This window comes from Fringilla coelebs (genome assembly GCF_963513975.1).
Source record: "Fringilla coelebs genome assembly, chromosome: 19".
NCBI lineage: Eukaryota > Metazoa > Chordata > Aves > Passeriformes > Fringillidae > Fringilla > Fringilla coelebs.
The window spans coordinates 8,489,772-8,499,844 of record NC_140045.1 but is presented as its reverse complement, the minus strand read 5'-3'; the positions used below and the strand labels follow the sequence as shown (position 1 = coordinate 8,499,844).

General features: G+C 44.6%; 1 long non-coding RNA gene across 2 annotated transcripts in view; it reads left to right on the top strand.

Annotated features, from left to right (window-relative positions):
* The first annotated feature begins 522 nt into the window (after nucleotides 1-522).
* Nucleotides 523-10,073, top strand: part of LOC311161082 — an 11,431-nt gene continuing 1,880 nt past the window's right edge. Inside the window, exons 1-3 of one of the 2 annotated variants that reach the window (XR_014616620.1) lie at nucleotides 523-683; nucleotides 2,976-3,088; nucleotides 3,301-3,439. This is a non-coding gene — a long non-coding RNA (uncharacterized lncRNA). Of the gene's footprint in view, nucleotides 684-2,975; nucleotides 3,089-3,300; nucleotides 4,985-10,073 lie in introns of those variants that run through there. The other variant, XR_014616621.1, reaches the window with a different exon arrangement.

The window sequence follows — 10,073 nt, the reverse complement described above, 5'->3', positions numbered from 1 at the left end:
GAGTAAATCTAAAATTCAGAGCTGATCTAAAGCTGGGCCAGAATCCAGCCAGAGTTAAAGACCTGGTCTCTTCTGGCTGATCAGCACAAAGACTGTACCTTTGCAAAATAAATACACATTTAAAAGATGTAATGGAAAACAAAAGGAATCTCTAAAAGTGAAGAAAGCAACACATTCTAAGATTTAAAAAAATGCTGTCAGAACCCTTCAAAGATAGGAGTGAAATACATAAAAGCATCATGGCTTCCCCAGACAGGTTAGTGTTGGTTGTTACTCCCAGCCCAGGCTGCATTTGACAGCTCTCACTTCTATTGCCAGAAGTGTGTTTTGTAAAGCCCAATATTCCTATTCAAATTTTTCTTTCTAAATGTTTGACAGCAGCCTGCCCGAGTGACATCCAAATGGGCACAATTAATTGTTAATGTCTCCAATTCAGCTGAATCAGGGAAGTGCCTGGATGACAAGGTAGAACATCTCTGGGGAGACTCAAGGGAGGCACCAGGGGATTTGCTGAGGGGAGCGATGGATTCAATGTCTGTAGCCACTCCAACATTAACCTCTTCATCTATGACTACTGGTGGGTTACTCAGCTGCCATTTATTGCTACCCTGCCAGGAGGAGTGCGGGCAGAGCAGGGAGCAGAGCACTCTTGGCCGGAAGTCCCAGCTCATTCTGCAGCAAAGGTAAGCCCTTGGATGGAAATTCTTCAAAGGGATGAAGCCGGGCAGACTGTTACTATGGACATCTTGGAGCAGGCAATCAGTCTTCCCTTTAATAAATAGAGATAGGAGATGGTTAGGGAAGAGCATGTTTCTTAAATGTGTTGGAAAAATGAGGCTGGGACATCTATCATCTCTGATCTACAAAGTGATGGAGGTTCCTGAAGAAGCATCAACACCTGCACAATCAAACAGGAGCAACTCTGCTAGTCCTGCCCTGCAGCTTGTGCTCTAAACTGTAACTAATGAGTGTAAAGGCCTTGACAAAAAAAGCTTCTACAGAATCCCTTTTCTAAGGCCTTTGATTTTACTGGAATATGCACAGCAGTAAAATTCATATAGCCAATGGAAAGCCATGTCCTGGCATGACCCTGCCACAGAAAACAACAAAACGAAAGGGCAGTGATTTGGGGTCATGTTTGGGGAGGATCCATGATTCAGCTTGTCTGTTTACTAAATCTCCTCTAATTTGTCACGTAATGAAGGAGTGGGGCAAACACCTGCGGCTCTAGGCTCCTGCTTCATTATGAAAAGGCATGACCCAGGCAGTGATGAGCATCTGAGGAATAAATGAGTTTCAATTAGGACAGTAGGTCAGAAAGAGCAAGATGATTCATATCCAGGGTGTACTCCAGCCCTCCACAATAACACTCAGCAATTCTGTTCAGCTTTGCTCCTTCAAAGCGTCCGCAAACACCCCATCTTTTCCATGGTGCTGGCAGGTAACAGGCAGAGAGGCTTGGGTGTGTGCTGAACCTGCTGATTCCTGGAATAATTGAACTAAGCTGGGAAAAAATGCCTTCCACAACAACAGGATGGAATGAGACAGCTCTGTCCTAGTCACAACATACCACTGTGTGTTTAGAAATCAGGGAACATAAGGATTCACATCCCAAAATTAATAAATAAGGTATCCAGAATTAATAGCCTCTTTTAGGGAGCCATCTGCATGAAGTTTTCCCAGGAGCAAGGAAGAGGTCATGACAGATGGGGTTTAGGAGTGTGTGGCTCCTAGGTTAGCGCCCTGACAATGCCTCTGCTCAGCTGTGCAAATTGTATTTTACTTGCTTGACTGTGAGTTGCTGGGCAATGGGATGTAATTTTCCATGCTTTCTGTTGGTACTGGGTTTTACCTTGACTTGCATCTGATAATGCGCACTCTCTCAACATTGTTTTGCCTCTTGGAAAATAATAATTAAGAAGCCTGGATGATAGGCATGTATTAGTACCTAAGAATGCATGGCCAGCTCTACTTTAACCTAGTCACCATAGTTTACTACTCTGCCACAAAATGTCTTTTCCAGGTTTGCTTGAAAACTGGGATGTAAGAAAACCTTAGGGGTGCCAGACATTGGGTTGACTTTGATCTCTCTGAAAACAAATCCTTTAAAGTTTAGATCAAGGAATCTTTTAATGAAACAAAGAAATTGTGCCACTTATATCAGTTCCAGATATAAATAAGTCTGCTAGATATAAACAGAAGCAAGGCAGAAAGGAGACAGCCATGCTCTCAATGTCAGTCAAAAGTGACTGTCTGATGGATGATGATATGGCTGACTGGGAAAAAAAGTCAGTCTAAAAGTCTTGCTGCAAGCCATCTGGCAAATCTTCCAAAGGATATTTGTACAAAGCTGTACAGTGGCTGAATTCATACCTGCTTTGCATCTCCTGCTATCAAGAAAGGCTATTTACTCCTTAAACAAAGTGAAGATTTTGAAATCTCTACTGTGACTCTCATCTTAGGGACTCATTGTAACCCTCCACTGCTAGTTGTCTGTTCCCTTCCGCCACCAGTCTGCCATGGATGCAAAATCTTATCCCAAGATCCTTTAGAATGGAAAAGATCTGTAAGATCAAGTTGAGCTGTAACCCAGCACTGCCAAGCCCTCCACTAAACCATGTCCCTAAGTGCCACACCTGCAAGTCTTTTAGTTATCTCTCTCTGATGGTGACTCCACCACTGCCCTGGGCAGCCTGTTACAATTCTTGGCAGCCCTTTAGGTGAAGAAATTTTTCCTAATATCATCACAGGATCATGGAATGGTTGATGTTGGAAGGGACCACTGGAGATGTCTGATCCAACCCTCTGCTAATGCTGGCTTACCCAGAGCAGGTTGCACAAAGTAAAGATGATTTGTTAAAATATCTTTTCACAGTAAAGATCCTTTAAGACATTTAGCGCATCACTAAGACACAGCACACACCTGACTCCATCCAGGCTGTTCCAGCTCAGGATTCTGTTCCCTTGTTCTGCAGGAGAGGCAGAATTTCACAGCACTGGAATTTCTAGCACATCCATCCTCTTGCTCCAGAATCATCATTACTTCATGCTTGGAACTGAAGAGCCACATTTCATACTTCTGAACAGTGTAAGGCTTATTTTTGTAACTGAGTCATTTGGACTCTGTACCCCAGAAGCTAACAGTAAATATCATCACTGGCCATTTCCTAATGAACATAAAGTGGTAACAATTTAATGTCACTTCAAAAAACCCGAAAAACTTGCCATAAAACAAAAAATACCTCTAATGGACAGGCCATCTGGATGAATATTAATGATTTTTTTTCCCTGCTTCTTCAGCTCCTCCCATGTGGTGCATAATCAGCTGTAACTGAGTTCACAACCCTCCTGAGTTGTGATTAACCACAATGGCTTGAGACCATGGAACTGGGAGTACCGGCAGATGGATAACCCCGACTGAGGAGCAGCTGGATATCTGGTGACCAGACACTTCTGGGTTTTAACATGGGCCCAGTAAAAGCTATTTTCAGCCTAAATGATCTTTGGTACTGAAACTGGAATTAAACTGGATGGTGAGCAGAGGAGATCATCTGCTCTGAGAAATAAACCAAGGGAGAAGGAGGTGGGAGAAGAGTGGGAAGATAACAAAGGAGAGGGACTCTTTAGGGAGGAGAATTAATTTGGAAACATGCAGTGATAGAAAAAGGAACACAAGAAAAACTGCTGTTGCATCTCCCTATCACTCTCTCTCAGGTCCCTGTCCCTGCTCAACTGCCAGCCACATTTTTCATTTGTAGTTCTCAGCCTTCTTAAATAGATGGGACTAAGAAGCAAAAACTGACTCAAAGCAGCGCCTCTCACCTTTGCTATTGTCAATTTTAGTAATTTTTTATTGGTTTGGTTTGGTTGTTAATAAGGACTTGATTCTAATTTCACCATGTGCAGCAGTAACTTGTTAACCAGGAGATCTTTGTAGGGCCCTGGAAACCAGGGAGAGGGAATAATTACAGCATTTCCACCTATGGTGGTCTGCTTCAGGGCAGGTGTAAATAGATCCATAAATGTTTGTTCACTTAAAAGTTCAGCCCAAGTGCTTTCTCAATTTCCAGTAGCAGAATTAATGGATAGAGTTTTTTCCTTAAAAAATGAGGGCAAAAATTATCTACTAAATATCACCCTCCCTTTCCACTAGACTGCAAGTAGTATTTAAAAAGTTACAGAATTTTTACCAAAACCTGCTGTTGGGTGTATAAAAGTACAGGCAGTTTTTCAAAGCATTCTATTTCTTTGGAAAGGGAAGGACAATTAGATCAGAAAACTCAATTCAGCTTCAGAACAGAGGAACTTATATGGGGAAAAAAAGGAAGGAAATTACATTTCATTCACTTGGTGCATCCAAAAAGCTCTGGACTGGTGCATGCAAAGAGTAACTCCCTTTGGAGCAGGACCACAAGCTTTGAGAAATCAGTTATAAAGTGTCTGAAAGCACCCTGTTTCTTGTCCTCTGCTCTCTGAAAAGCAGAAGGAGGACAGCACAACGCCCAGATGGGGTGGAACAGGGGTCTGCAGATTATGAGGACACTGATCTGTGAGCTGGGCAGTGGGACACTCGCATTCAGTTTGAGCATCCCAGAAATAACTTACCTGACTCAAAGAAGGTTTGGAAACCTCTCCTCAGGGCTCAGCGCACCTTGATGCGGGAGGAAGAAGAGCCCAGTGGGGGTGCCCTGGACCTCTCTCTGGGAACAGCTCCCACAGCTCTATCTACTCCTGGCTGGAACCTAAAGCCCTGCCAACATCCATTTTCCCCTGCACCAAATAGTTTAAATAAACTTCCCCACTGTGGGCTCAAAGAAATGCAATAAACATCATTTGTGTGGCTGCTTGGGAGCTCAACTAATGGACTGCCTGGAAGGACTTGCTAGGCAAATGTGCTGCCTCTGGCTTCCCACACTGAAACCTCACCTTGCACTCCATAACAGCCCATCAGTGGAATACCCTGCTTCTGCTTATTGTTCAAGCTGCAGGTACTACATTTAACCAAACAATAGCTAAAAAACAAAAGACATTTTAAGTGACTTGTGGTGTCTGCTGAGCACCAGCTGCCCTTTTTGTGTTCTACTGTGTCGTCGATCCTGATGCTCCATGCTCAGGTCTCCTGGGTCCCATTCAGCTGCAAAATCCCAAAACTACAGTGAGAGGAACAATCTAATCTGCTAGGGAAATAAAACAGCTGATGACTCACAAAAGCAAAAGGGACAGATATTTGAAAAGGAAAATAGCAGAACAGATTCAGACGTAATTTTAAGTCCTATCACAGGAGTGCCTGGAGAAGTAGCAAGTTCTGCCGCGTTCTTCCACTCAAGCCCTCAGCCAGCTTCAGTGGAGCCAGGACTCAAACCTGTGGTTCCAGGTAGCCTTAATAAAGCTTGGATCTGAATTAAACTACTCTTCTGCATGCCTGGGGATATGGTGGCATGTGGCAGCCTTGGCTGCTTCAGGCTGCCCTGAAGCATGTGAAGGAACATGTTCATGAGTGACAGCCCTAAGCAGTGGGACAGACCTGTGTGCAGCCACAGGAGCTGGGGCTCTGCTGGAGTCTGATACAGCCTGATGGAGAAGGAGCTGTTCGCAGGTTTTCCATGGGGAGCTGATGCCAAAATCAACCCTTTTGAAGGCAGCAACAACAGCACAAGACCCTGGGCAGCACAGGGATGCATGTGTGGCTCTTGGAGAGGAGGATGGGAGTCTGAGCCCACTCACCTGAAGACCCACCTTTCCCCCTGGAGGGGGCAGCAGGTGTTGTCAGTGGCTGCTCTTCAGAGTAAGGACCCCAGACCGGCTCAGACACCCCTGTGATGCAGAGGGGTGGGGTATCATCCCTGAAACAAATGGGACCCCCTCATAGCCCAGCTGTAGCACTTGGGGCTGTCTTCTCTGTGCTCCCTTCTTTCTCCCCAAGGCAGCGTAACGAGGCCAGTGGAAAATTGAAGAAGAGATTTCCTTTACTCAAGGATTCCTATTCAAAGCTACAGCTATTGACATATTTTTTCTATTCCTATGCTTGGCAGAAGTTGATAGTATTTATTAAGCTGATCTTAGGCACCAGATCTGGATCCTGACTCTTGATACACAGGCAATCATCAGAGCCTGTTGTGTTTGTATTAATGTACTAATCCTGCCTCTGCTTCCTGAATGCACAAAGCGATGTATAGGACCACTCATCTCTGAGAGACTTGGAGATGGCTGCAGAAGGCAAGACAGTATTTTTAATCGGAGAACTCCAAGGCAAAGTATTTTGGTACCTCAGGATTATTAATATTTTTGAATTTCTGAGAAGCCACTAACATTTATAAGACATTACAATCAAGATTCATTCTCCCAAATGGAGAAAGGGCTCCTGTTTTTCACATACACTCTAGATATTGATAATTTTCTCATTTTCTGATATGACAGGGCTTGGGGATTTTTTCCCCACTGAGACAAGATGACTGACAGATGGAGATAAGAATTTCTCATAAAGAGAAGCAATGCATTTTTACACAGCTGAGGCTGGAAGAAAGCAATAATTCTCCTAATACATAGGCACAGCCCTCCAGAATGGCTGATTATTTATTTCAAGAGTCAGTCATTGCTGACCAGAATGCCAGGCATGTCTTCCCAAGCCAAGATGTGAGCTGAGATCAGTGCAAACAAACCCTCACCCCTCTGCCCATCTGCTGTACTGCTGGTGGGTGGTGAAGGCTGGTCATGGGTGGTGATGCTAGCCTGGGATACCCTGACCATGGTGGGTCAGACCAGCAGAGATTCACCAACACTGCTGTCGTGGTGAGTCCAAGCCACTGTCACAGAGGTGGCATTTGGCACAGGCTTAGTTCAGTTCTAGGGTCATTCTCAGCAAGCACTGGGGTGCTTGGAGAGCCCAGGCAACTTGGGCAGGAGTTAGAGCTGCCACTGCAGAACCCATCTAGAATCTGCCTTTAAAAAAAGACAATAAAAGACACCAAAACCCCCTCAAAACAATAACAATAATAAAAAGAAAAATCAAAACAAATAAACAAGCAAAACTCCCACCAAACCCCGCAAAAGAAAGCCAGATAAACTGCCTCCAACTCTTGGGCCAGGAAAAAGCCTTGGAGCAGCAGGAGAGCAGGAGTGCTCATTCTCAGCGTTAGCACCACTTCTGTCCCCCTAGAGCAGCTGAGCAGCTTTGCTTCTTTCAGGGATCCTCTGGAACTGTCTGGTTTTTGCCATGCCAGACCACGTCTTGCAGGGTTGTAGCAGTTGTACTGGTATACACAAGCCAAAATTTTCACCCATTTACCTGCTTTCCTCCCAGCCTCCTCTTTCAGCTGTTCTCCCCTCTCACTATCTGCATATTCTGTTCTTAACTACTGTTCCTAATAGCTTCTGTCTATGCCAAGTCCCATCCTACTCAGCTCTCATTGAACCTCCGACCTCGGGCAGAGCTTTTCAGCATTGGTCTCCCAGCCAGCTTTTGTCTCTTTGACTTCTAGGTTCTCTTTGTTTGTGATTTTCTCTCTGGATCTGGGAATTATTCTGCTTCAGTTGATGCATGGATCCAGGCCCTGATATTTTGTTGGACTCTGTGGGATCTCTTCTGTTTGGCGACTGCAGTGGTGGGTACAACTGCTCCCAGCATCAGCAGCGCCCACAATGTTGCAAAGGCCTTGAGAGGCTGATGGGTATTTCAAGCAGTAGGAAGCTTATCCTGTGCTAGACATTGGCTTGAGAGAGACATTATCCCTGGAAGATACCAGCTCCAGAGAGACATTTCCCATGGCGTCCCTGCCCAGGAATAGATCCTGACTTCATCTAACAGAGGAACGGCTTGTACAGGACTGTGCTGCTCACTGGAGGATGGCACAGCCAGAGCGAGTGGCATGGGGTCACCACTGCATGTTTTGTTCTTCTGATGCCTCAGATCAGTATCTCAATAAAAAGCTTCAGATCTCTGCAGCCCCTGCCGGTAGCAAGTGCTCCCCCTGCAGCACGACAGGTCCTGAAAGATATGTGCCAAATGGATCTTTTATTTGGAAAACAAATGGTATTTACTATCTATAAACCTCGGCCTAGAGCAAGGCAAAACTAGCAGGAAAAAATGCCACCATGGGTGAGTGAAAGTGCTTAGTGAAGGAGTAGGGCAGCCCTGAATTATAGGGCAGCAGTGAGCAAGTGACTTAGCCTTTTCTTTTTTGCCTCCTATTGATTTAGTCTGGAAACATTGCAGCAGGCACCTTGTCCTGGTATATGGTGATAAAAGCCTGGACTCAGTAACTGAGATCTGCTGTCTGCCATCACAGCAATACAAATAACAATAAATGAAACAAAATAGAGGTGAGTCAGGCTGATTTTCACTAGGAAAAACATAAGTTATCTTTATTACTCACCAGCTCTCATCCAGGGTAGTCTGCTGGCCACCATTGAGGCTGCAGTTGTAGGGGGGCTGTATTTTGCTCAGGTCCTCCTAAAAAAGGTTCTCCCTGGGGTTTTGGAGAGTTGGTGGTTGCATATCCACATATCCATAAGCAGCCTTTCTGCAGAGCAAAAGCCTTTTAGCAGTTGAGCCCAGTGGAGACACAAGGCTAAAGAAACAACACAGCATGGAGAGGCCACAGCCCATGGCAGGACAGACAATCCTTGGGGACCAGGTCTTCATCTGGGGGGAAAAAACAGAGGAGGGAGGCTGGAGGGGGCCACCCTGGCCCTGAGGCTGGCTGAGGTCACCCATAAGGCTCCTGAGCCGTGGTTTTGTCATGCCCCGCAGAGCATCATCACAGCAGCCCTGATGCATCCAAAACACAGACGAACGGCCAACTCCAGCTGGAAGTTGATTCCTGCTATTGAGATTCATATTTATTAATTTGTAGCCCACTTGCTTTCTTTTGGCACTATTTTTCTCTGCAAGTGAAAAATTTCCCCTGAATCACTGCATGTTATTTCCACTTGTCAAGATAAAGGTTAATGAAATACCAGTAACTGCATCACAAATCCAGCTCCATATCTATGCAGGATTTTATATGGCAAGTTGTACTGCACAGCCTGTTCTTACAAAAGGCTGTGATTAAAAAAACTAAAATTGTCAGAGGTCAAGAAATTCATAGTTAGAGCAGCATAGCCTCTGCCCTTCACTCCTCACGTCTCATCTGCAGGACAAGGAATAAAAAACCTCCTGGAACTGGCACAAGCAAGTGTGGGATGAGATTTCCTCCAACACACAAGATTCTGCAGGACTGTAGTATTTAAACAGCATTTTCATTTGCAAATGTTGCCTGCATCTGAATAGTGGTTACTTGGATATTTATACACTACGTAAATAATATATAAATACATAAATACCATAGAATCATAGAGTATCTTGAGTTGGAATAGACCATCAAGTCCTATAAATATATATAGAACTTAGAAGCAACATGATGCTATAATTGACATATATCTGTCTTCAAAGAGATTTGCACCAGAGTCAGAAGGAGAATTTGACATACTTGCTGCAAAGAGGTTTTCATGCTTCAAACATGAAACCACCAGGACTGGCTGAAGGACACTCTGTGCCCATGGACTGGGGAGCTGAGACCGATTTTAATGCTGCAGACACCTTTTTGAGATCCACTGGCACAGCCTCACTCCCCAAGTTAAACACTTGAAAACCCAGAAGATGCCCCTGTCCAGCAGCTGTTGGAGCACGTGAGGTTTCAGGAAGGAAGGGAGGAGCTGCCTTGTTTTCTTCCTAGGGAAGCCAGCAATGGGATGAGTGTCAGAAACTGCCATTTGGGATGACTCAGGAGATTGGCACGGGGTGGTTTGCATTAATACCAGCTTGAATGCCAGATAGGATTTCCAAAATTCACAGCCAGTTATTTCTTGTCACAGAGTTAAGAGATCCTATAGCCTGTTCTTCCACTCTGAGGCATGCGATCAAAAGCCTGCGGAAATTATTCTGAGAAGGTTTGTTTGTTCTGTAAATATGTATTTAAAATCTTGAATACAGATTACTAAGCTTGAAGAAAATAAAAGTCAAAACAAAAACGTCTACAAACCCTCTCACAGAGGATCTTATCCCTTCTTGGAGGTGAATTAAAAAGTATTGTTAT